The sequence below is a fragment of the Protopterus annectens genome, chromosome 4.part1, assembly GCF_019279795.1.
Source record: "Protopterus annectens isolate FY-2018-M chromosome 4.part1, PAN1.0, whole genome shotgun sequence".
In the NCBI taxonomy this organism is placed as follows: Eukaryota; Metazoa; Chordata; order Ceratodontiformes; family Protopteridae; genus Protopterus; species Protopterus annectens.
The window spans coordinates 91,631,548-91,658,842 of NC_056734.1; positions in this window are offsets into that span (position 1 = coordinate 91,631,548).

The window sequence follows — 27,295 nt, forward strand, 5'->3', positions numbered from 1 at the left end:
GACAAAGATGACAGCAGCGAATTATGGCAAGCTGCCAAAAAAACAGTTGACCAAGTTATTTGAAGCCAAAGGACTGGTGCATGCCAACCAGACTAAAGAGGAGATGATTCCAGCCTTAATCATAGCAGTGGCATGGACTAGCAACTAGGAAGAATACCAGTCTGGTGATGGGAATGCGCAGCCGTCAGAAACAGGACAGCTCACTTTTTCCTCAGAGGGGTTAAAAACCCATATGGAGTTAAAGAGACTTGAACTGGAGGCCAAACATTGAAAATTAGAATCATCAGAAAGACTGCAGCTTTTGGAGGAAGAAGAAAATGAGAAACAGTGCCAAAATGAGAGGAAATGCTGACTCTTCGTCAGGGTCATGGAGGTAATGGGGAAGGGAATAAGTGAACCCCAGAAGAAATAAAGTTCAGTAAATTGCTTCTACTGTTTACAGAGGGTGATCATTTTGATAGTTTTATTCATATATTTGAAAGAGTATGTAAAAAGTAAAATGTTGACCAAGGGCACTGGGTACAGTTCCTGACCCCCTTACACCATGGTAAAGCTGTAACTGCTGTTTCTAAAGTGTCTGATTCTGATTGTTTAAACTATTATAAATCAAACAATGTTCACTGGAATGTTTTAAGTTAACACCTGAAGCTTACAGAAAAAAAGGTTTGTAAGCATAGATGCAAGGCGGATGAAAGTGTGTGTGATTATATTGCTGAGTTAAGCACTTATTTTCATAGCTGGGTGAGTCAGAGTGTGCATGTCAGCTACTTGGAACAGGGATACAGAGCACTGGTTTCACAGAGAAGGTGGTGGAGGACTTGACTTGGAACACTTGGCTGAGGACTCAACTCTACAGCTGTGCCAGTGGAGAGTCTTACTGGGGGCCTAGAGAGACAGAGGGGAACCCAGCTCCTGAACTGAGTGTGTTCCCTGTGTGCTCTTAAGGGAAATTGTGCTTGGTGCAGAGAGCTGCATCTGAAATTACTGTGTGTATCTATTTTCATTCTAAGCGAACGTCTCTCATCAGTGTCAGTGTTGAGGATTCAGGCTCCTTGGTTACTGGCCCACAGGAGGGACATCGCAACATGTAATGGGGTTATGTTCACTAAACAAAGCAGAGACTCACAAGTTTCTTTACTCTTTCATTCCTTTATACTTCAATACTTGCTTTATCCTATTGAGGGCTGTAGGCAAACAATAGTCTATCTTGGAAAACAATGTATATAAGGCAGAGAACCACATGGATGGGACAGCACACAGACATTCACACACACACACACACACACACACACACACACACATACAGCTAAGACCCCTACTCCTACTCAAGATGAATGGCTGAGCAGTGTAAGAGATTATTTTCCATCTCCTTTTCTGTTTCTTAATACTAGAGGTAACTAAAATGCTGAAAAAGACGGACAGCAGAATAGCCAATGGTTATAAGCAGTAGGTACTAACACTTAGGCAGTTACCCCAATATTGTGATGACGACTCTAACTGAAAACAAGTATGAGAAAATTGCACAACTCTGTCACTTAACATCAATGCATGATAAAGGCACATTTGTGCCCCACTGACAAATGTTCTGTCAGTATAAGGGCCACAATAACGTGTCAGCAGCTCCAGCTAGGATTTTCTTTGGGTTGGTGTGGCCCTGGTGAACCCCGTACCTCTGCTACTGGAAAATGTAAGCTTCCCTCAGTCCTCCTTTTTCCTCTGATGAGTGTTCCAGATCCATGCCACTAACTTAACTCAGATCGCTGATGGCATGGCTGACTGAGCCAGCTATACAACATTAATAATGCCATGCTCTGAAAATATAGTCCCAATGGTACATTGCTCTTCTTCTTTACAAAGCATCATTCACTATTGTGAGAGTAGGGAACAGGTGGAGGAGACCCTGGAGTGATGCAGATATGGTCTAGAGAGAAGAGGAATGAAGGTCAGCAGGACTAAGACAGAATATATGTGTGTGAATGAGAGGGAGGATAGAGGAATGGTGAGGATGCAAGGAGTAGAGGTGGCGAAGGTGGATGAGTTTAAATACTTGGGATCATTAGTTCAGAGTAATGGTGAGTGTAGAAGAGAGGTGAAGAAGAGAGTACAGGCAGGATGGAGTGGGTGGAGAAGAGTGTCAGGAATGATTTGTGACAGACGAGTACCAGTAAGAGTGAAAGGGAAGGTCTACAAGAGGGTAGTGAGACCAGTTATGTTATATGGCTTGGAGACAGTGGCACTGACAAAAAGGCAGGAGTTAGAGCTGGATGTGGCAGAGTTAAAGATGTTAAGATTTGCACTGGGTGTGACGAGGGTGGACAGGATTAGGAATAAGTATATTAGAGGGTCAGCCCAGGTTGGAAGGTTTGGAGACAAAGCCAGAGAGGCAAGACTACATTGGTTTGGACATGTGCTGAGGAGGGATGCTGAGTATATTGGGAAAAAGATGCTAAGGATGAAGCTACCAGGTAACAGGAAAAGAGGAAGGCCTAAGATAAGGTTTATGGATGGGGTAAGAGGGGACATGCAGGTGGTTGGTGTGACAGAGCAAGATGCAGAGGACAGGAAGAAATGGAAACAGGTGATCTGCTGTGGTGACCCCTAACGGGAACAGCTGAAAGAAGATGATGATGATTCACTATTAAATACCAAAGACAGCTTCAAACTAATTAACACTTGAGGTGAAGCAAAACATGGTTTATGCATGTTTAAAGTCTTAGCATTCCCCCAATATAAAACATTTCATACAATCGTACTGTACTGGCAATACAGTAGCTGATTATCACTTGAAACAGACTATATTTTATCTGACTACAGAAGGTTACCTTCACCTTATATCATTATTGTCAAATGTATGGAGTGCATCCAAATCTGAAAAGGGAAATGTTTTAAAATGCAGAAGATACTGCAAATATTCAGTTGTGTTCAAAATTCTTGATGTATTCTGTTAGTAAACAATAACCAGTTCATCCAATTTGACATCTTATGCCCCTTGGTGTAGCCAGGTATATGCTATGCCCACTATAATTTTGTGCCACAAGATGTGTTAGAATTTAAATTTAAAACAAAGTATGGTATAATTATCATGGTTCATATTTTTCAGAATGCCAGGATGGGGCCAAATGCATTTTTATATAAGCCTGACATTTTTTTCATGCCTTTTGTAGTATTGAAAAGGTATGCTCTCCAGAAACTTGCACCGTCTAGTTTTAAAAGTTGCTGTGTAGTTCCAGAACTTCTCACTATGCCCTGCTCATTCCTTAGCTTAGTTACTATATTTCTGAGCATAATGCAAAGCAAAACCACCGCTCACTGATTTCATTCAGATAATACTGATACCTCCAAATATCATTGCAAGAAACAGCAAAATGAAACTCACACTCCAATGTTGGGAGATATTTTTAGAAAGTTATTTGCTGCCAGCTTCCAAATATTTTATGTTATTGCATATCCATTCACATTTAGAAAAGGTCATCGGATAACATTATGAACAGATCAACTGTATACAGAAAAAAATGCACACAGTATGGAATTCTGCAATGTGGTTTGTGTGTCTGTGCACACACACACACACACACACACATATATATATATATATATATATATATATATATATATATATACACATGCGTGTGTGTGTGTGCTTGTGTGCATTTGTGTTACTGTTGTTGTTCAACATCTGTGACCATGGTAGTAAAGTACCAGATGTCTTTGCTTTAATAGCATGAGTCAGTAATGAAACCAAATGATTTACATCACTGTTAAGAACTGCAATTTGTACTAAATGTGTTAATAAATGCTGCATATTATTCCTTGATAAGTATCTGGGTATGGATACATCACAGCCAGTCACTGCATAGAATATTCTTGCCACATTTTATAAATAGAAGGCAGATAATAAAAGTTAAGAGGTAATTGAAGCATATTAGGCTTTCAGAATGTATACTTAGGTGGTGATCTCTTTCAGAAGAAAATTGATGAACAGAACATAATAGAATTAATGCTCATTATTTGAAACAGTAGAATAAATAAAGGAACTAGAAACATAATTTAAAATGTTGAATTCACCTGCTGTGGTCAGGAAGTCCTTTGGTTAAGTCACTTAATTTTTATCAGACATTTTAAATATATCTGCCCAAAAAATAATTCCCTTTATAATGCATTAAAAAGACCTACACACAATTTGAATGTGGCCTTCTGCTTCTTCTTAATTAAACATTTAATCTAGAGAGATAGTAAATATTACCACAAAAGTGATTTAACAAATTAAAATGTTTGGCTAAGAATCTTGCCTAAAAATATTTTAGTATAGTCACTCCCATGAGGACTGTTAAGGGGTGATCTATGTCTAAAAAATGGTTGCTCCAGCTTTTTTCAGTCACTATTTCTAAATCCTAATTTGCACATTTTAAATATGTATTGTCTCTGCCTTTTCATTTGCCAGTATTACTTAAGCAGATCTGTTTTATACTTAGTACTGTATTTTCATTGTTGCACATTGCAATACTTCCACTGTGTACACAGTGAAATGTTTCTAAAGCTTACACTGAATTCAGCTTATATTTGCAGTGAAATTCAACTGCTCAGCTTGTACATTAAAAAAATGCCTGTTAGTTTGCAGATAATGCATTTCTAAAAGTTGTGATATATGTTTATCTAAACTACTGTTTTTTCAAGCTACCAGCATCATGTAAACTATTATTTATTTATATTATAACTGTTTGGTCTATGCTCTAGAATTTTTACTAATATATCTGTATTCTCTTTAAATCCATTTCACTTGATCCTGGGTTGCATCTTAAAAGGTTTCCTGGACCTGTGCGCTCATCCAGTTAGTAAATCAATAAATAATCAAAATGCCTGGGAATCTGCTTCTAAAATTTGAAATTACCATAAATAATAAGGTCTGCCTTCGTGTCCTGTCTTCACAATGTATCAGTGCTGACCCGCTGACTAATCACTATGTCCATCTGTTCCATTAGAGTGCTGCAATAATGAGGCCAATGGATACTACCTTTTGCAGGGGGTTATACGCCTTCTATATGTGAGACTTCAGGCCCTTGTAACTGCACAACCCAGATCTCTAAATATGCTACCTCTGAGGAAAATGCATGTAATGTTCTTTGTAAAATCACTGCTGCAGCTTTCCTTAATTGCTGGGACTTGTCCTGCCAAGGATAATGTATATTCGGCCAGTCTAAAACGTTCAGGCACTTTCCTTGTCTGTCATACAGCCACCTTTAGCATGAGCAATGTGTCAGTATAAGAGGGATGTACAGACATGCCAAAACCTATAACTTTCTTGCCACTGGTCAGCATATGCAGACTTTCATTAGTGTCGAGTCTAGTTCTCCATATGGTCAGCTTCAGCAAAAAGATTTAATAAGTATCCCATTAGGGATCCTTCCTCTTTCTGCATTACTTTTTGTGTGAACATTTCATGTGTCTGTTAGGGAAGGAAAGTGTTATTGTCATACCACTCAACCCTTTATCTCAAAAATTCTGGACAAAGCCAAAAGTAATAGAGGTACAAAGGCCCAAAAATAGGGACATATTTTAAATATTGCTCTTACAAATTTAGAAAGTTGCTGGAATAACAGATTTTGAATTAACATGCATTTTCTAAAGGATATAAGGTCAACACGTCAAATGTCTGTCATTTTTAAGATATCAGACTTTAGTGGTTTGCCAAAAAATACACACCCATTTTAAGAGGAATAGACTAAAAATCTAAGGTAAAAATCTGGGCATTCAGTGACTATCTGGACAGTTGAAAGATATGGTGACTGTCGATGTTCGATAAAATACAAGGACGCCCACACAAGTTGTTTTACTGAGTGGCTGAACATGATATTAAACATTGTTGTATCTGTCATGTGTTTGTCCTTAACACTATAAGAAATAGGCTTAATTCATTTCAGACTTACTTACCAAATGTCTTCAGGGCTTAGTACGAGCAGCTATAACACCATCCTCATCTTCCTCAGTCATCACCCTCAGGTAAAATAGAAAAGAAAATCTTTGGTGATTGATAGCAACAGAATGTCCTGTTTCTTTTTTGAGTCTGTGACTGATGATTCTGCCAAACCACATTCACAGCCCCTTGACCATCCTTCCATTTCTCCTGGGACATCTAACAAGTCCACTTTGGAGGCCATTATGACTTAAGATATTTACACATCCAATAATTCTGAACATTCAACTGAAACAACCAGGGAGGGAGAACCTAGAGTAATCTCAACTGAGGGTGAAAGAGGTAAACAACTTTCAGTCATGGAAAATGTTCATGGTTTGCTCACAGAGGCCAGGCCTATGACTTCCACTCTAAAGACAATATGTCTTGACACTCTATTAAACAATCTCAGAAAACTAAACACATTTCTCCATCTTCTTTCTCTTCCAATCAGAAAGTAATTTGTGCCTGCCCCCTCTTTGTACTCTTCCATTCCTTTAAAGAGGAAAAGAATTCCATCTTCTTTGGAAGAAGACGAATTCACAGATTCTGACCAAGAGGGATAGATTATACTTCTCAAATTCCTTCTTCCACTGGATATGAATCTGAGTCTGATGACACTTTGTTCTCTAAATCCCCTACTGAGTACATTTCCTTTGCGGGCACCATTGCTAAAATGAAAGACTTTTTTTAAGTGGGAGGGGAAAGAGGTTTCTGACTCTGAGAAAAGATACTATGAGCTCTTTAATATGAATACCCCTAAACCTGTTATTGTACCTCCAGCTCTGGTGACTCTGGAAGGCTCCTTTTAAACTGCTTAACTGTCTCTGGATTCCCAACCTCATGTCCTTAAAAAGCCAGACATGTTTTACATAGAGCATGATACTCATATTTTTACAAAAATCCCTCTGCTGACCTTGCTCTCATGTCTTTTGATTCTGACAAGGGTACTAGAACCTTTGACTTTTCTATTCCATTTCCCAATGATAAGCACAGTGGAGTTTTTGATAGGTATGACAAAAAGGGATATATCTCTGCTAGTTTAGCTATTAATCATCAAACCCACATGTCTAAGTCACTTTTATTTATTCTGAGTAATATGGAACAAACTTTGGTAAATCTTCCTAATTCTCATATGCAGTCTAATCTTACAGATACGATTAATTCTGCCTCTCAGGTAGCTAAGCACCTGATTTCATATGTGAATGTGATGCTGCTGATGCTGCCTCTAGAATACATGCAACTGGTACTGTTATAAGAAGGCATACTTGGTTAAGATTACAGTCCTTGCCTGAGGGTGTAAAAGCTCAACTGTTAAATGCCCCTTTAGACAAGGACCTGCTCTTCGGCACTGCTTCTGCTGAAGGTTTCAGAAAACTACAAGAAACAGGAAAATGCATTCAGGGAGGTAGACAGCTTTTCTCATCTCCAGTTCCTAAAATTCATGGGAATTATCCATCAAATCCAGGACCTTTTTTCATATGCCTTACAAATCTATGCAATAGAAATTTGGAAAAGTGCAGTTTAAAAAAAAAAAGGCAATGGAACTGCAAAAGAAAAACTAATTTATCACAGGGATCCAAAACTCAAAGGAAAAACGTCTGACTATCCTTGGTAGATATTTCCTTCCCTCCCTCCCTCTCTACCATGACCTTCCTCAGAAAATTTCATGGAACCTTTTTCTTTACATTCCTACATGGCAAACTTTTACAAAGACTCTTGGGTACTACATGTTATGCAATACAGTTACAAACTCTAGTGGGCATCCCTTCCCACTCCATCAGGAATCCCTCAGGCTCCAAAAGACCATCATCGTATGCCTCCAATCATTTTAGAGTTACAGATTTGGGGAGGGAGGGGGTCACAGAGCCAGTGCCTCAAATCAATAGGGAAAAGGATTTTACTCAAGATTCAAGTGACCCTTTCTGAATCTATCCAGACTAAATGCTTTATAATCTCTTCCCTCTTCCTTCCCCACAAGTCATTTTGGTCACACTGGACCTAAAGGATGCTTATTTGCATATTCATATTCATTTGAACTACAGCTCAATTTTAAGATTATTTGTTTTGGGATTTCATTATCACTTTACTCCTCTTACCAAATACCTTGCTCCAGTGATAGCTTACTGCAGACTTCAAGGCATACACATCTTATTTATCTGGACAATTGTTTGATCTCTTTAACTGCTTTGTGGTTCACAACTAATCATTTTTGTTACTTGGGATTCACCTTGAAACTAAAAATCCAGCCATCCTCCCATCTCCCATGGATTTTTTTCTGAGATGTTGTGATGCCTCAACACTGGCCCAGTAATCAAGGAGCCTCAATCCTCATCACTGGCAACAGCTAGGGGATATACACATTGGAAGGATGAAAAGTACACACACAATAAAGTGCAATTTCCCCTAAGAGCACACAGTGACCACAGCCAGCCTGGGGCTGGTTTCTCCTTCTTTTTCCATATCCCCAGTAAGACGCACCACTGGCACAGCTATAGAGTTGAGATCTCAGCTGAATGACCAAGCCAAGACCTCCAGCACCCTCTTGGTCCAACCAGTGCTTTGTGCCCCTGCCCAAGTAGGTGACACACACACACTTAGAGGTTTGATTTACACACACACATACACACACACATACACACACACATGGGAAAGGGTGGCACAGATTTACTAGCTATGCTCCCTTCTGCCCAGACTATAAGGTAGTTTTGCCTGCCACCAGTTACTCCTTATCAGCTACTTTAAAACCCTTAACAAAGGCTGTCCAATCCTACTGTATAATGTTACTATTAATCCAAATGATAGTTTGACCAACAGAAAGGCTATTAGGAGTGGCCCACACAGTGCCACCAAATAGATATGCAAGTACTCTAAGAGCTTAAAATATGTCTCACAAATATCAGCCACAAGAAAAAGGTTTAATTATATTTAATAATAAATAAAAGAACAAGAAAATACTCAGTAAATCATCACAGTAAATTCAGAGTTCAAAATCAAAGGAAATATTTAAAACAACATTGCAGGACAGTCTCAAATAAATACAGAAAACATCTAAACTAATCTTTACTATATTTCTAACTATATCTAAAAGAATTACTATACCCTAGAAACTTACTTACAGATTAAGACAAGACAGATGTGATGGGTGGGTTTTCACAGTTGATTTGGCCAGGTCAAAGAGAAAATACAAAATGCACAGTCTCTCTCTCTCTCTCTCTCTCTCTGAGAGTTTGTAAATTAATATTTCAAATATTGCTGCTGGGATACTTGCAGCATGACATCACTTTTTGTCATCTGACTTCAGTTCCCAGGCTCAAAAACAGCCATTGATGTAGCATTTAGCATCTACCTGTGAAAATACATAAACAAAGGCTTTTCCTCAGATGTTTACAGATCCTGGAAGTCTTAAAACAATAAAACACCAATGAAACACAATTTAAATAGTGCAAAGTAACAAAAATATAATAAAAAATCGAGGTCCAACCACTGCAGATAGGTTCCACAAATTTAATAAAAATGTATTTTTATTTCTAAAACAATAAAATACTTCTACATCTCAAGCCTAGTAATTATCTCTCTTTCAAGGCAACACAGAGAGCCCCCTAGAATAGACACCCTGTCTCCTGTTGACTGAAACTGAAAGATAACATTCTTTTGTTTATGGCCCACCTATAAAGTAACTTAACCTCAACCAGTCTTCTGAAGTTTTGCAAGTTAATCTCCTGTGTTTCATTCTCTTCTGTCAAAATATATCTATCTAAACTGTTACAATAGTGCACAAAAAATATCTGTTCAGCACATGTCTATACAATGTGACATACAGTTCTAATACATTTATAACACAGGCATATAAATCATGTTGATATTCACAAATGACACACAACTACAAAATTCCAGATAGCTGGGCTGGCAGTATCGCATTTTGTTACATTTCTATATAAATCATATTAATATTCACAAATGATATATAATTATTTACAAAATTCCAGATAGCTAAGCTGACATTTCCTTTTTTGACAGATGTCTTCTAGACTACTACCCTATGACTGCTTTTTTTCCAGCAGAAAAGATACATATCTATCAGCAGTACTCCCTCAGTTTTTTCTAACAATAAATGTCCACTGCAAAAGAAATTCAAGGCCTCATACATCTTGATGGTTCCTTTTGCCAAACTTCACATGAAAGATCTAGTGGTTCCTCAAGTCTGTTATGGCACTTTAATCTCCCCTACATATTTTCCAAATCCCAGTCCTCAGTTTTGTGAAGAAATAACCCTTTTGGATGACCAAAAGAGTCCTACCCAACATAGGAGATCTGTTCTCTCTTCTCAACCTGTCTCAGATAGTGGCTACAAATGCTTCAGACTTTCTTTGATATGCAGTTTGTTGGAGGGGAGGTGTCAAGGTACAAGGAACTATGAGAACCTCAACACAGACACAAACATATCAACCTGAAAGAAATGGTGGCTTTTATAAATAACCTGAAAGCTCTGAATCAACATTGGTCTCCAGGCACCCTTTTAGCAGTGGCAGACAACACTATTGTGATACAGTACATAAACTAGCAGGGTGGAACAGGGCCCTACCCCCTATGCAGACAGGCTATGATTGCCAGGGACTTAGCAACTTGTTCCTTGAGGCAAATCGCAGTCCCTCAAAGTAGAATATAGTGACAGACACCTTGAGTAGATCCAAGATAAACCCTCACTAGTAGATGCTACACTTGGAGGTCTTCTTACACCTAGTCCACTAGTGGTTAATCCACAGATAGATCTGTTTGCCTCCAATCTCAGCAGGCAACTGAAACAATTCTGCTACAAGACAACCCGCAAAAAGGCCTGGAAGACAGATTCCTTTTCAATTCCCTGGACATGGTTGTTTCTTTATGCCTTACTTGTTTCCTCTCATTTACAAAGTTCTTCAAAAGATCATGAAGGATTTAAAAAGTTGTTATTGATGACTCCCTTTTGGCACAAATGACACTAATTCCCTATTCACAAGCAACTTGCTAAGGACAATCACCAAAAACTTCCTCACAGCATGGACTTGCTCACACTAGACAAGGAATCAATGATTATTCAAAAATCCAAAATCTGAATACAACTATCTGGATGATAGGTTTTTGATTCCTTTTAGTTACCTTTTTTTTTTCCTGACAACATGCATCATGTATTGAAGGAGGTGAGAAAACCTGCTACTAGTAAATCTTGTTCATCCAAATGGAGATGATTTTCTCTTTGGTGCCAAAATTTATGACAGGACCCATCTTAAGTGGGGTCATCCCTTGTTCTCCAATACCTGTGTAAATTGTTCAATTCTGGTCAGCTTAATTTACAGTAAAGGTACACTTCTCAACAATATCAGCCTATCTGCCACTGGATTTCTCATTATCTTCTATTTTTCAAATTAAGCAATTTTTAAAGGGTGGGGGTTGCATATTTCACTACCAAGAAAGAATGTGGCTCCAACTTAAAATTTGAATTTTGTTTTGGAAATGTTAACTGAAACTCCAGCTGAACCTGCAGTCAACTCTTCTCTAAAATGTCTAATTTGGAAGAGTGTCTTTCTGACAGCTTTAACTTCTGGTACACAGGTATTTGAATTACAGGCCCTTTTGTCTATTCAACCTTTCTTGGTCTTTTGTAAGGACAGGGTGAGTCTTAGAACCAACCCTTCCTTTATGCTTAACATAGTTTCTACGTTTAGTCTTCACACTATTCAGTTCTCTGCCTTTTTCCTAACCAAAAAAAAGGAGAATAAAATTTCCAGTGCCTGGATGTGTAGTGACAACTGAGATAATATTTAGACAAAATTAAAGAGATTAGGAAAACTAATCAACTATTTTGTATCGTATGAGGGTAAGAAAAAGGGTCAGCCAGTTTCCAAACACACTATATCCAGCCGATTTTCCCTTCCCATACAATTCTGCTTTTCTAATTATGGTAAAAATCCATTTAAGAATGTTATGGCAAATTCTACTATGGTGGTTGCCACATCTGGAGCTTTTTAGAAAGATGTGGACTTTAGATCCAACTTGAAAGCAGGTACTTCATCCTTTGTTCAAACATTTACCAAAACTTACAAAGTGGATGTTTTTTTCCAAAGCCATGAGATGTTTCACAAAGGTTATTCTACAGGGCATTCTGGACTGTGGTTCAGCTCAATCTACCTTCTCTTCTTGAGTTTTGGCAATCATGCCATCCATAATGAATACTGCAACAGTGATCTTAGCAAGAAAATAGTGCAGTTGTGTAGCTAACTCACCTTAACAGTAGATGTTCGAATAGATAAACATTGCATACAAATACCTTCCTTTCATTGTCCTGAATAATCTCTCCCCTGACTGGGGCAGGGAATCCATTCTTATTTTCTGTCTGACAAGACTTGACCTGGAGCCATACAATTCAGCCTTTAATTCTGGGGACAAGAAAGCTCTGAGTTTTGGCATATCTGTATATCCTTCTTATACTAGCATGTTTGGTCATGATGAGGCAGATGTACAGCACACAAGGAAGGTGCCTGAGCTTTTTAGACTGGCTGGACATATGGGTCCCTTGGCAGAATATGTCCTTTCTGCAAGGACTATTGCAACAGTGATCTGTTCAAACATCTAATGCTAAGATAAGTTACCTACCCAACTGTACTTTCCCTTCTCTCCAATTTGGTGTAGCCTTGGAGGTAGTATATTTAAACAACAAGAGTGTTGGGGGCATAGATCCAACACCCTTGGGGAATTTACTCCCAAATGAAAAAGGGGTGCCAGTATAGTCAGCTTCAGAAAGTTATAGCACACCCAAACAAAAAATGAGTAACAGTATAGTCAGCTTCAGAGAATTAAAGTATAACAAAAAAGGAGTAACAATGTAGTCTGCTTCAGAAAGTTATAGTACGCCCAAATGAAAAAGGGGTAACAGTGAAGTCTGTTTCAGAAAGTTATAGCATGCCCAAATGAAAAAGGGGCGCCAGTATAGTCAGCTTCAGAAAATTAAAGTATAACAAAAAAGGGAGTAACAATGTAGTCTGCTTCAGAAAGTTTTAGCACATTCAAATGAAAAAGGGGTAACAGTGAAGTCTGTTTCAGAAAGTTCTAGTACACCCAAACAAAAATAGGTAATAGTCTAGGGTGTTTCAGAAAGTTATAGTACACCCAAATAAAAAAGGGTTAACAGTGTACTCTGATTCAGAAAGTTATAGTGCACCCAACAAAATAGGGGTAACAGTGCAGTCTGCTTCAGAAAGTTGCAGTACACCCAAACAAAAAAGGGGTAACAGTGAACTCTGATTCAGAAAGTTATAGTGCACAAAAACAAAAAAGGGGTAACAGTGCAGTCTGCTTCAAAAAGTTATAGTTCACCCACACAAAAAGGAGTAACAGTGCAGTCTGCTTCAAAAGGTGACAGTACACCTAAATAAAAAATAGGTAACAGTGTAGTGTATTTCAGAAAGTTTTAGTACGCCCAAACAAAAAATGGTAACAGTGTTGTTTGCTTCAGAAAGTTGTGGTACGCCCAAACAAAAAAGGGGTAACAGTATATTCTAATTCAGAAAGCTATAGTGCACCCAAGCAAAAATGGGGTAATAGGAAAGTCTGTTTCAGAAAGTTATAGTACACCTGAAAATGTTATCTTAATTTGCATGCTCTGCTCCTATGCTGTGCTGGATCCAAAGTCTTCTTAAGACACACAGTCAGTTTACTGCTGAATCAGAGACATAGAGCTTTGCATGACTCCATCTGTAGTCTGTTTAAAGCACCAAGCCTTTCAAATTGCACACTGATAAAGAAATATATTTTGCAGCTATAAGCACAGTTACAAATAACTTATTTTATAACAAATGACACGTACTCTTTCTGTCAGATTGTAGCATATATTTACAAAGTTTTCCTTCATTACAGATATGAATGATGACTTCTACAAAATACCTCTCTGTCCCTCTCTCACATAACTGAATTACTACAATTGTTATATAGAGTGCTAGTCATGCACATAGATTGTTATTTCCTCTTGGTATGTTTTTCTGGCCTTCTGAGGGAAGTCACATAATGTCTGTTTTTAGACTTTTCTATTGTCCTTTTGTGATTTACTTGTAAGCACTTTTGCTGATGTGAGGATGCCATTAACAGAAATCTGAAAGGAAACATCTGTACAATCTGTTCCTACCAGAAAAACATCACATATTGCTGAATTTATTAAAAAGGATGTCTATTAATAGATATTTGTTCTGCAAACATGAGAAAATCATGTAATCCTTGCTTTCCAATATTGCTTTCTTAGGCTTTTCTGATGCTGTGAAGAGAAGCCTGTCTGTTATACATATAGTATGAATGCACATTTTACATTGCTAAACTCTATACATATATTCAAGCAAACTTTTTATTCTATGCTTTATCTTTCAGCTTATTTACAACATAATTAATTTCAGCCTTATATTCATAATATCTAACAACACCCAAACAAAAAAAAGGGATATGTTTGTAACCCTTTGTCTTCCATATCTCTAGAATAAGCTACTGTTAAATATCCCAGATTGAGCTGAGACAAATTAAAAAAAAAATAAGTTGGATAAATATGTAAGACTGAAATATAAGCCAGATATAATAATTAGAAAGCTTCTCAATTGGGGCATGTCTGTAAGTCTGATTATTCACTGTGAACCTGTTAACTCAAATTCAGTATAAATCCCGAAGACAAATGTGATGTGAAATCTCAAAAGTAAAAGGATAATATAAGCCTTCATTTATGACTCAAACCAAGACCTCCAACATAACACATTGGCATCACTGTCACTCGACCAACAATAGCCTCTGGGCAGATAGGTCAAGTCACACAGATTCTTGTTTGGATAACATCAGCACATTTAACATGATAAAATTAAAAATCAAACCAAAATGCTTAAATTATATATCTTGGAGGAATCTATAAATGTGTGTGTGGGTGGGCATGCATGTGGGGGATCACTAAAATATTAGAGAAGCAGCAAATGCAGACCACTGTGAAACCAAGTGACTATTATTATTCAGATTGGTGAATTCTTTGCATTTCATTCAGTGCTCTTACTCCAACTTTACACAACGTATAATGGGTATTACAGTGAGCCTCAACACAAACACGACTGTATGCACACTTCCACTCTTGCTACACTAAGACAGTGCTTTAAAGAAATATGAAATTCTTAGAAACATCTGCTGTTGGAAGAATAATGAATGTAGTACACCAGCAAAATCTTGTATACAAACCTTCAGTGAAGCCTGCAGCAATGGCAGTCACCACCATATTCTGCCAATACTTTGAGCACCCTGACCCAAAACCCTACAATGGACACAAACTGAAGACATATCCAAATATCTCCCAGTCTGTGCCAGTGGGGATATTTTTTTGTCTCATTTGCATACAAAAGCAATGAACATTATCCTCTTAAAGCCTTGCAGCTAGCACAGCTCAATTCCCACCCAATGCATATAATTACTTATCAAAGTTCCTGGAAGAAACCTCTTAAATGTCCCATTGTTTCAGTGCTGATCTGTTCTCTGGCCACTCACATTTATTACCAATGATTAGTACACCCTTACAGCCTGGTAAGCAGCCAAGATCTTAGTTCTACCCTTATGTGAGTGTTACCTGGTGTGCAAATAACTATTTTCTTATTATGAATAAAACACAGGTGACAAAACACAAACCCCAATAATATTAGTAATTCTCCCAGTAAGCATCCAAGCTGCACATTTTTTTTTCTTTTTTCCACACTGTCATTTTTCAAATGCCTTTTTCAGCCAATGAGAAATAAATTATGTCCTTCTTTGTCTAGGCACAATGGGATATTTAAGCACTGTATCTTACTTCAGCAACTTAATAACTCCTGATGAAGGACTCCTGCCAGTTTGAAAGCTCAAGTAATCACAAAAATCTGTGTTGGTCCAATAAAAAGCACTATATCATGTCTGTGCTTTCTGCAAGTGAAACAACACAATATTTCTTATTTTTTTTCTGTCTTAATGGTCTATAGTATCCTATCCTGCCCATGACTGAAGAACCTGTAGCCCATCCCTGTACTTGGCCTGTCAGTGAGTAGTATTCTCTGCTCCCCTCCTGCCCTCAAGCAGTCAATGCCCCCTGCAAACTACCAACCCAGCCACACTATCAGTCATGAGATGCCCTTACTACCAATCACAGAAACCCCTACCCCATGTACATTTTCAGTTGTGTCTCAAATCAATACTTTCCTACACATAAACTGTGATCAAAAGTGCCAGTTGCCCAGCATTCCCCCAAACAGGCAATCAGTGATCAAAGCAGCTCCTACACTATCACCCATCTCAGCAGAGAGCAGAATATATTAGAAAGTAAAGTCATGAAAAGTTTGAGTCGATCCTTACCCTGACCCACAGCACACTACCTCTTCATCCAGCCATACCAAACACCAGCACTATACTGAGTCATGCAAGACCCTTTTTGCGTCACTGTACATTGTATGCTGGCTGGGTTCAAACTACCAAAGTAACTATATTCTACTGGACTGCCCTTGACTGGAATTGTCCCAGTCATGTTCCACATCCAGTCTCACCACTCTCTACCAGGCTGTTGCAGTACTGAGCATTTGCACTACATGAATCCCATTGTAAATCTTCATCACGTGGAAAAAGATGGGTCTCCTATGAAAAATCTGATACAAAACATGTAAACAGCAAATTGAATGAGACATAGTTATTCATAGGATCATAGGATCATAGGAGGTTACTAGGCTAATGATCCTGGGGCCCTTACAAGCCTAGCCAAGAGTCTAGCCCCAAAAAGAAACCTCAGTCAGCACCTGTCACCACTGTCAATGAGGGACACAGGGGGAACCCCTGGGACAAATTTGTGGTTTCCATCCACTCATGAAGGTTGTGCTTGAAGAGAGTCAGAGAGGTGCTCTGTTTGATGTGTATGGGAAGTCTATTCCAGAGATGGGGCAGCCTCTGGGAGACAACCCTGTCTCTCCAGCAGGTTTTGTTGATGTTGCATATTAGATTCAGGCCTTTTGAGCGGGTAATGAATGAGGAATTAGACTTATGAATATGGAGCATCTCTAGTAGGGCAGGGTCCAAGATTGCCTTGTAGGTGAGGCATAGAGCACCCCTGAGCAATCTGCATGATACCGAGTAGAACAATAGTGATTTGAGCCTGTCTGCATACGACAGGTGTGGGAGGCCATGGATTCTCTTTGTGAGGTATTTCAATGGCCTTTCCAGTTGGTGCAGATGTTTGGAGAGGTACATCACAAATAGGGTATTATACTCAATTATTGGTCTAATGAGGGAGGAGTACAGAGAGGTAATAACATCCTTTTTTTCTGGATGCAATCCCTTTATTTATGAGATGAACAAAGTAAAAGGCTTTTCTGACCACTGCCACTACATGTTGGTCAAATATGAGATTGTTATCAACCTGAGCTGCTCCCAGGTCTCTCACCACAGGTTGTGTGCTTAGGGGGTTGCCATTGATGTGGTAATCAGTAGGAATCGTGTTTTTGCCAAATGGTATGATGATACATTTTTTGCATTTAGCTTGAGGCCATGACTTTGGCACCAGCCATTAGTTGCTGTGATACCCTCTTGCAGTATGTTAACATAATTTGGGGAGTCAATGACAGCACCCAACTGACAGTCGTCCGCAAACTTGGTCAGCCACAGGCCCTTTTTTCTTTGCCTGGACCTCTAAGAAATAGGTGCCAAACTGTAGGGTTCCCAGGACAGATCCGTGGGGAGCTCCACTAGTAACAGGTCTGCTGTTGGAGGTGGAGGTGCCTGTTTTGACTTTGAGGGTCTTGTTGTGAGCCATTTAGCCACTCACCTGATGAGATAAGGATTTACTCCAAGTTGTGTTAGCTTTTCGATGATGCTTGAGTGGGGGATTGTGTCAAAGGCCTTGGCCAAGTCAAGGTAAGCTGTATGTACTGACTTTTCCTCATCCAGGGCCTTGGTGACAGTCTCAAAGAAGTCAACCAGGTTTAACAGGCAAGATCCACCCTTGATGAATCTGAACTGGGTGGAGTCAAGTGCTTGGAGACTGCCTATGTCCTTGTTTATGAGATCCATAATAATACACTCCATGACTTTACAGATCAGACTTGTCAAGCTAATGGGGCAATAGTTTCCAGGGTTAGTAGTGGCTTCACCTTTGTGCAAGGGGATGACAATGGCAGCTCTCCACTCTGATAGAATGAAGCCTATACTTAGGCTGTGGTTGAATAGGGTGCTCAATGGCAAAGCCAGTTCTTGCTGGAGATGGTGCAGAATACATCCTGGGATACTATCAGGTCCCATGGAAGCTGTGTTCTTTGCTTTGGATAGGGCTTGTAACACTTGATCTACAGAGATGTGAGGTGTGGGACAAGTATCGGGATGGTAAAAGGGTCTTTGGGGGGATGGGGGATGAAGTTTTCATTGAACCTATCTGGTAGCAGGTTGGCTAAGTCAACAGGATCAGTGTAAGTGATACTGTTAAGTACTAATTTGGAACACACCTGGGCTTTGCCACAGAGGTTCTTGACATAACTGAAGAAGACTTTATGGTTTCCCTTTGTTATGGAGGCTAGTTTCAATTCATAATTGGCCTTGGAGGTATTCACTAGTGATGTAATTTGCTTGTTGAGGCTAAGGAGGAAGTTTTTCTAATTTGGGATGTGTTCCTTTTTACCCTTGGACAACAGTTTCTTCCTTTTGTTGTAAAGCCTGTTGATAGAGGATGTTCACCAAACAGGTTTATGTTCCTTTGAGGTGCAAGTTTTAGTTCTATTGGGAACGGCTGTGTCCATGCAGTTGTACAGGTGCTTGTATACTGCATTGGCGTACTGTTCAGCATAGTTGTCTGCATCCTCTGAGGGGGGCAGTTATGTGAAGCTACAGATACCTTCCCTTAGGAGGTTGTAGACAGCTTTTGAGAAGTTTTTTAGCTTGATTACAGCTAGGGGGGTGAGTTAGGTGGGATAGAAACTTCAAATGACACAGTCCGATGATCTGATCTCACCAGGGAAGAACATACTATGGGAGTGGTCTAGCAAATGCCCATGTTGTTGAGAACCAAGCCCAGAATGTTATCTCCCCTTGTGGGGGATGAGACAAGCTGGTCTAGTGCATTAGACATGATGAAGTCGAGGAATCATTGGGTGAGTGCATTAGTGCAAGAATAGTTCACCCAATCTATGGTGGGGTAGTTGAAGTCGCCAAGGATCAGGGTGTTAGGGGGTACTTTGATGGAGTCAAGTAGATCCAGGTAAGAGGAGTGGGTGTCCTGAGTCATAGAGGGGGGGGGTCTATAGCTAGCTATAACTTGGATGTGTGTCTTGCCAACTGTCAGTTGTACCTGGAGTAGTTCCAGTGCATCATGCTGGCAAACCAGTCTGAAGGTGTGCCTGTCCTTAATGAAGATAGAGACTCCATGACCCTTAGTCTTCCCAACCTTATTTTGGGGTCAGAGTGTGTGGAATGAGGTATAGCCTGGTAAGGTAGGGGTGCTCTCCACAGCCCTAAACCAAGTTTCAGTGACCGCACAGACATCAGCATCTTCCAGTGCAAGGAGGGCCTCCAGTGAGTCTATTTTCAAGTTAAGGCTCCTAGCATTAAGCAGCATGACCTTCAATTTGCTTTTTGACAGATCTTTTATGTTGGAAGGTTTGTCTTTGGGACATTGTCTAAAAAAGGCACAATGGGGGAGGCAAGAGCCTTGGCCAGCATCTGGAAACCCAGTGGTGACAGATGAAGGCCATCTCTGGCATAGCTTCAAGGCCTGTTGACCATGTCATCCCAGGCAGACAGATACTGGCTCCCCTTGGAATGACACTAGAAACTAAGCCAATTGTTGAACTCAATTATTTTTTGTTGGTATTGTGGTATCATCCTTGGTGAAGGTAGAATGCTGCTTAAGGGTAGGATCATACCTACCTGGAACACATACTCTGAGAGTTCAATCATGTCTCTCTTCATATAATCCAGGGACGTATGTCTCAAGTCATTCACATCATCATGTACAATGACAGAGTCATACTTGTACTTGTTGTGGAGAGACTTAAGTGCGTACGTGATGTGGTAGATTTTGGCACCAGACAGACAACTGAACATAACCTTCTCCTTGTCAAGCCTGATGAGGGGGCATTAGTGTGTCTCACAATAGAGTCACCAATGACTAGTGTGTTTGGTTTATTGTTATGTCTTGTGGGCTGTAATGGTTTATCGTTTTGCCTTAAGGGCTGTGTTTGTGAGACACTGGTGTGTTGTCTGCTCTGTGTGATGTGTTTGGTGTTGTATGTGGAATGTTTGTGAGTGTGTTTTGGAGGTCTCTGCTGTTTAGGCAAGTGTTTATTGAGGACCTTTGCATAGGTGTGTGTGTGTGTGTGTGTGTGTGTGTGTGAGTGTGTGTGTGTGTGTGTGTGTGTGTGTGTGTGTGTGTGTGTGTGTGTATGTTGTGCTTGGCTATGTGATGTGAGTGGTGTGGTGTGGTGTTTGTGCTGGCAATCTCCACTTTGTCAGGAGCACTGACTGTGGCGCAAGAGAGTATGGACTCCAGGTTACTGATGTACATGCATTTCTCGCAGGTGGAAGTATTATGTGCTAGGAGAAGAGGGTTGTCAGTAAACATGAGGCAATTGCTACACTGTCTCCGTATGCCCATGTCGACCAGGCTGACAGGAGAAACTGATGGGAATTGTCCAGACATAGTGTTCCGAATGCTTGGGTGGACTTATGGAGAGAGGGTTTTGATAAGGGTTTGCCAACAAGAGTGTAGACCACAAGAACATTCTTAAATGTAAAATAACTGGCCTGATGCACAAGTGCTAAAACACCAAAGCTAAATGCTTAGAATAACGGATAAATTTAATCAGGCTACTAACAAGCAGTAATAAATGCAGCAGGATAAAAGCACTTGAACACTTAAGAGCACACAGCAAAAATAAGGTAATAAAGTATGAAGAACACAGTTACAGTAAAAGCAGCTGCATAAAGTGTAATTTTTTTAAGTGGAGAGGGAGGAAACAGAAGCTAGTTCAAGATTAGGGAACTAAGGGGGTTGGCCTTCCCAAATGCTCTCTCTCTCTACTCAGAACACTGAGCTGATGAGTTAGGACAGGGAGAAGTGTCCAAAGTCAAAGAGCAAGGAGAGTATTCCTACCCAAATTATCTTACTGCACTATGTTAAGTGATCAAATGAGATTGAACTGGGAGGAGTGACCAAAATCAGATTTACAGTGGGGGCGGGCAATTCCAAAGCCACCAAGTTTAACACTACAACAACACTTGGGAGGGATGGCAGCAAAAACAAACAGTGCAGACAACAAAGAACAAACAATAAAGCAAATATATAAATAATAAAGCAAATATATAAATACAGTACAGTGCAAATCGAGTTGCAAAAAAGTGTACTTATCAGTTTGGTATATCAGATGGTAATAAAATCCAACACAGCCAGGAGAATTTAGATCTGCTATATCAGCTCTGCACAAATTCACAGACATGAATCAACAACGAACCTCCCATACCTGTGGGTAATAACAACAAAAATGCCTTTAAGAGAGCAAGCATCTGCAGTTCTCCACATCCCCTTATAAAATATACTAGCACCACAGAAACAATTGTATAAAAAGAAAGAGAAACATCTTGCAAAGGTGAAAAATAGTTGCACTACTACAGTCTTTAGGTACAACACATGAATGTAAAACTTTCAAGGACTAGTACATTTGCAGAACTGAGTTGACCGCATTCCATACATCAAGTCGTAGATCTCCAAAAAACAGACAATTGATTTCACTGTGTTTGCTTTTACAGGGGCAGCTCATGGTATCAGATTGCTGGGCTGCAGCCCCCCAATTTTGTCATTAAAAAATAAAAAGTTTAATTAGTGATTTCTACGCAATAATAGCAGTTCGAACTACAAACTAGTGTGTAAAGCTGAAGATGTGATGTTACACGGAACTCAGAACTGCATACATGCATGCATGAGTTCTGCTTTAAAAAAAAAGAAAAAATATATATTTTTGTTGCCAGACTGTTTTTGAAACAGCCCAGCCTGGGAAGAGTGCAGCCATCAACGAAGATGCCCAGAAGTCATTACGGTTTTAACCCCAGGAAATTAGAAGCGACTGGACTGTTAAGTCAGCAACCATGTCATGTAATCTGAGCAGTGACTTGGCTGCTGATTAGTCCTGTTGCTCTTACACAGTTAACTTGTGAGGGACACAGCAAGAGAGGCAAATGAGAGAACAGGAAAAACAAAAAAAACATGGATCATTGAAATATCAATTGGATTACTGTTTAAGGTAAGAGAACTCTAGAATTCATTGGCAAGGAAGAACATTTTGAAATCAACCCCTCCAAAAAATGAATTAAGTTATGAGTGTGTTTTTATTTTTGTTTGTTTATTTTTGTTTTTGCTTTTTTTTTTTTTTGTTTTTTGTTTTTGGCAAGGACCAACTAGATATTTTCTGCATTTTTTTCCCTGGCAGGTCAACCACATACTTTCTGGATTTATTTATTTTTTGCTGGCAGGGTCGACCAGATAATTTCTGTATTTAATTATTTCCTGGCAGAGTCAACCAGATACTTTTTAAATGGTACAGAGGAGTATACATTTTCTTTCTGACATCCTGGGCCTCGAGTCTGACTTTGGTCAACCAGATAGTAATAGAAGGCTGAATCTGCAGTGAGCTAGCTGTTTTGAGGGCTGTTTGTGATGTTTTTCTAATATCCTGGCATGGTCAACCAGATGCTAGTAGGTGGTGTATGTGTTCTGGGGGCTGCTGACTTTCTGTTTTTTTATTTTTTTTTTATTTAATATTCTGGCAGGGTTAACCAGATACTAGTGAGTCAATGTGTTTTGGGGACTGTTGATGATTTTCTTTTTTTAATATAATACACTGGCAGGGTCAACCAGATGCTAGTGGTCTGTGTGTTTTTGGGGGCTGTTGATGACTTTCTGTTTTTTTTTAATATGATATCCAGGCAGGGTTAACCCGATACTAGATAAACAATGTGTTTTGGAGACTGTTGATGATTTTCTTTTTTTAATATAATACACTGGCAGGGTCAACCAGGTACTAGTGGTCTGTGTGTTTTAGGAGTTGTTGATGACTTTCTTGCTTTTTTAACATGATATTCTAGCAGGGTTAACCAGATACTAGGGAGGCAATGTGTTTTGGGGACTGTTGATGATTTTCTTTTTTTCAGGGTCAATCAGATGCTAGTGGTCTGTTTACTTTTAGGGGCTGTTAATGACTTTTTTTTTTTTTTAATATAATATCCTGGCAGGAGTCAGAGAGATACTAGGTATGCAGTGCGTTCTGTGGGGTCGTTTGTGGATGGTGTGTGTGTGTGTGTGTGTGTGTGTGTGTGTGTGTGTGTGTGTGTGTGTGTGTGTGTGTGTGTGTGTGTGTGTGTGTTTAACTAGTAGTTACTCAAGATACATTAGGATGGTTTGTCAATATTTTATTGTTGAAACAAACTCTACTGCTGCATAAGTAAAGTGTATATGGGTAAACTGAAGTAAGATCACATGCAAGTTCTTGGCTATGTGATGTGAAAGAAATACAGTAATGTAACCGTGGTCTTTTATTTTCATTATTTTAAACCTTGTAGGCTCAAAGCAGATTCCCTGGGTAGGCAGTTGGGATGGGACAATGTTTATGTGCGAAAGGAATGATTGCAGTTCGGGCTTGCTTTGCAAGAGTAATGTGCATTTGAGTGAAGTAAGATCGACCTCAAGCTTGTTTATGTGAAAAAAAAGAATACTTACCTTAATGACAGTGTCATCTTTGTTTTTGTTTTTAACCTTGCAAGATCAAATTGGATACTGTAGGTGGGGTAGGCAATGGGGACTGGGGCTATGTGTGAATGAAACAAATGGCCCTGCTGTTTACTGCTGCTGTAATTCCAGCTTCACAAAATTGTAATACTTTTCTGTCTTTATTTTAAGGTGAATATAAAATAATTAGCAAGTTTATGAGTAATTCTTAATGTATGTTATTATAGCAATAACCCATGCCTGGGTGTGGGTAATGCTGGATTTACCCACGGTTGGTGTGGTTTGGTCATGAGGGTGAAGCCCAAGTGGCCAAACAAAGACAACCGTGGGTAAATCCAGCATTACCCACACCCAGAAGTGGGTTATTGCTATTATACAATGACATTATTTAAGAAAAAAAAAATTACTTTTCTTAAATAATGGCATTGTATAATGCCTCCTTGTTGCCCTTCTGCAGCTGTCTGGTATTCTGCGGCAGTTCTGATATACTGCACATGCATATGCTTATGCAGTACATCAGAGCTGTGGGCAAAAGCAACGGAGAAAGCAAAATCTCCGTTGCTTTCTATAAACTGTCTCGCTATGTTAAAGAAGTTTAACATAGCGAGACAGCTTTAAAAAAAGCAATGGAGAATCTCTGTTGCTTTTTTTAAAGCTGTCTTGCTATGTTAAACCCATTCAACATAGCGAGACGTTTTGAAAAAAGCAACAGAAAAAGCAAGATCTCCGTTGCTTTTTACAAAGTGTCTTGCTATGTTAAAGGAGTTTAGCATAGCGAGACAGCTTTAAAAAAAGCAACGGACAATCTCCTTTGCTTTTTTTAAAGCTGTCTTGTTATGTTAAACCCATTTAACATAGCGAGACACCTTTAAAAAAAGCAACGGAGATAGGAAGATCTCCGTTACCTTTTTTAAAGCTGTCACGCTATGTTAAACTCGTTTAACATAGCGAGACAGTGTGTAAAAAGCAACGGAGATATTGCGTTCTCCATTGCTTTAAAAAAAGAGTTATACTAATGGAAAAAGTCCGGGCGAAAGGACCTTTTTCCTTTAGTATAACTCTGATTTACAACGTGCATGCTGACCAATCAGCGTGCATGTTTTAGAATATTAATGGGGGGTCGTTGTATTATTCATATCTGTTCATGTATATACTGAATGTTTGTTTAAGAATGTTTCTAATATGTTGGTAGAATATTCATATGCAATAGTGACTGAGCACTTATTTTATGCAAATTGGTAAGCATAGTCAGGGTTGATCCCACCATAATATAGCTTCGCCCCTTTGTAGTTGGCCACATCCCTTTCTAGTTGGCCACGCCCATTCAGCTGTCTCCTGCAGTGCCCCTTTGATTTGATGTCACCAGCTGCCACTGTGCTTTTGATGCCATTAACACTATCCCACCCCCCACAGTTATAAGATAAAATTTGATGTGCTATATTAAAGAGAAGTCAGGAAAAATACAACATTGCAAAAGAAGAGAAATGGACGGATATGGCATGGTAAAACTAGACTTAGCAAAACAAAGATTAGGGTAGATGATCAACCAAATTTAATTTTCATATATTTTGCTGTCCCTACAATTTAGATACTTCCTAGTAGGTACTGAGTAATAACAGTGATCTATACTAAATTCTGTGGAAAATCGGTTTCCCAGTATTTTTATTGTTTTGAAATCATAAAGCTACAATTTAAAGTCAAAAAGGAAACTATTCCACACTTAAATTGATTTAAGGTTCAGTATTTCTAACTAAATAAGTAACGATAACTAATTTAGAAAAAAAAATGACCTTTAGATGAACTTAGAAGGGAGTTAGCTTGATTCTAATTAGTGTTCTGTGACCTTTGTTGTCCCCCACATAGTAATAGGTCATGGCTACCTGATACATGAGCTGTTTCTTTTTGAAACAAGGATTAACATTAGTTACTTAGATGCAGCTAATGTGCTGATCTCTTTTCAGTGGCAGAAAGACCACAGAAATGTGTTGACACACCAATGTTATGAAATATTTGTTTTCCCTCCATAGTTTGAAATGAGAAATAAATGTTGCAAAGACACAACATACAAGTCTGAGAATTATCCACAGCCCACCCTGCTAACAGCAGTGACCTGATTTTTTTTTTGTTCTTGTTGTTAGAATGAGAGACTGAATGAATAGCAGTAAATGCTTCTCCTGCTAAAACCATGAAGGATGGATTTTTTAACTAATAAATAAAAACAAATTATCAGAGCAGGAGTGTCAAGAATTGACTGCTTGAGAAGAATGATTTGAGTGAGAAAGCAATGTATCTGGTTACTGTGAGTGGAACAAATAAATAAATCTAATGTATTGTAAACTGCTTGTCAAAAATCATATAGGGCAGAAAGTTATCCATGAAAGGTTGCTTTCAGTAAGAATGTAAAATATTTCCTCTGTGCGCTATCAAATGGCAGATAGGATATTGTATCCCATGTATAGATGCCAAATTCAGGCTTGTCCAAAATATATCTGTCATTTTTTTAGGTAGTACCCCTTCGTTGATGGATGGGTTGTACTGAACTTGCTGTGGTGGCATGGCTCTCTTTGAGTCCATACTCTTCCTAATACCCATGTGTTTTTCAGCAGTTTGCCCAATATTTCTAATATCCCACTGTCCTGTGGTCATCACCACGCATACTGGTGCATGATTTTGATGAGTGGTAGAGTGGACCAGGGAGTAATCACTGAGTTCCTGGTGGCTGAATAGTTTGGTGAGTTTACAATGCCTAACTGTCTTACATATTCCTACTAAACGTGTGTTGAACATGTGCTGGGTGTGGCACAGGACTGCTATACAGTTCCATGAGAAGCATAAGCTTGCAAATATGCCTGCAGTCACCATCAGGCAACTGTGAAAAACTGTAGTGCCCAGCAGGAAGTGATGTGAATGCTTGTACTCCCTGGACATATTCTCCTTCCCAGCCCCCCAGCACCCCCCTAGGACAGAAGTGAGCAGACTGAGATACTTCTTTCTTCTCCTTCCCTCTCATCTCCAGCAAGTGCTTATGCTGCCTGCTAGTCAGACTCTGCTTACCAGAGTCAGAGTAGGGGCTTTATCCCTCTGTGCCATAGAGATGGCTAAAATATATAAAATATATCTTCCTTGAGTTGGCATTATGAGACAAACAAATGCAACATACATTTTTTTTTCATAAAACTAATTCTTTCTTTCACTGGATGGCATTACCAAAATTCCTTGCAGTGAACACAAAAAAAACTTGCCTAACCACTTTCAGTGTTGAGGTGTATGCACTTTCTTAGGAATATAATGGTAATTGTAGGTAAGATATTACCGCACATCCCATCTGCATTTGTTTTTTCTAATATTTTTTGGTCCCCCTTGTGCATCATTTTTATTGACACAAAGTGCCCCATGCCCATGCCAGGTCTACCAGTAATTAATTAAAGTATTTAAGTGCTGTTGCTGTTTGAATGAACTGTCTGATGAAGCAATGGTTACCATTGCGAAAGCACTCACCATTTTGTATTAAAAAAGAAGATTTTACTTTGTCATGGTTCAGCTTCTTTATTCCAGCTACCTTCCCACTGAGCACCTGT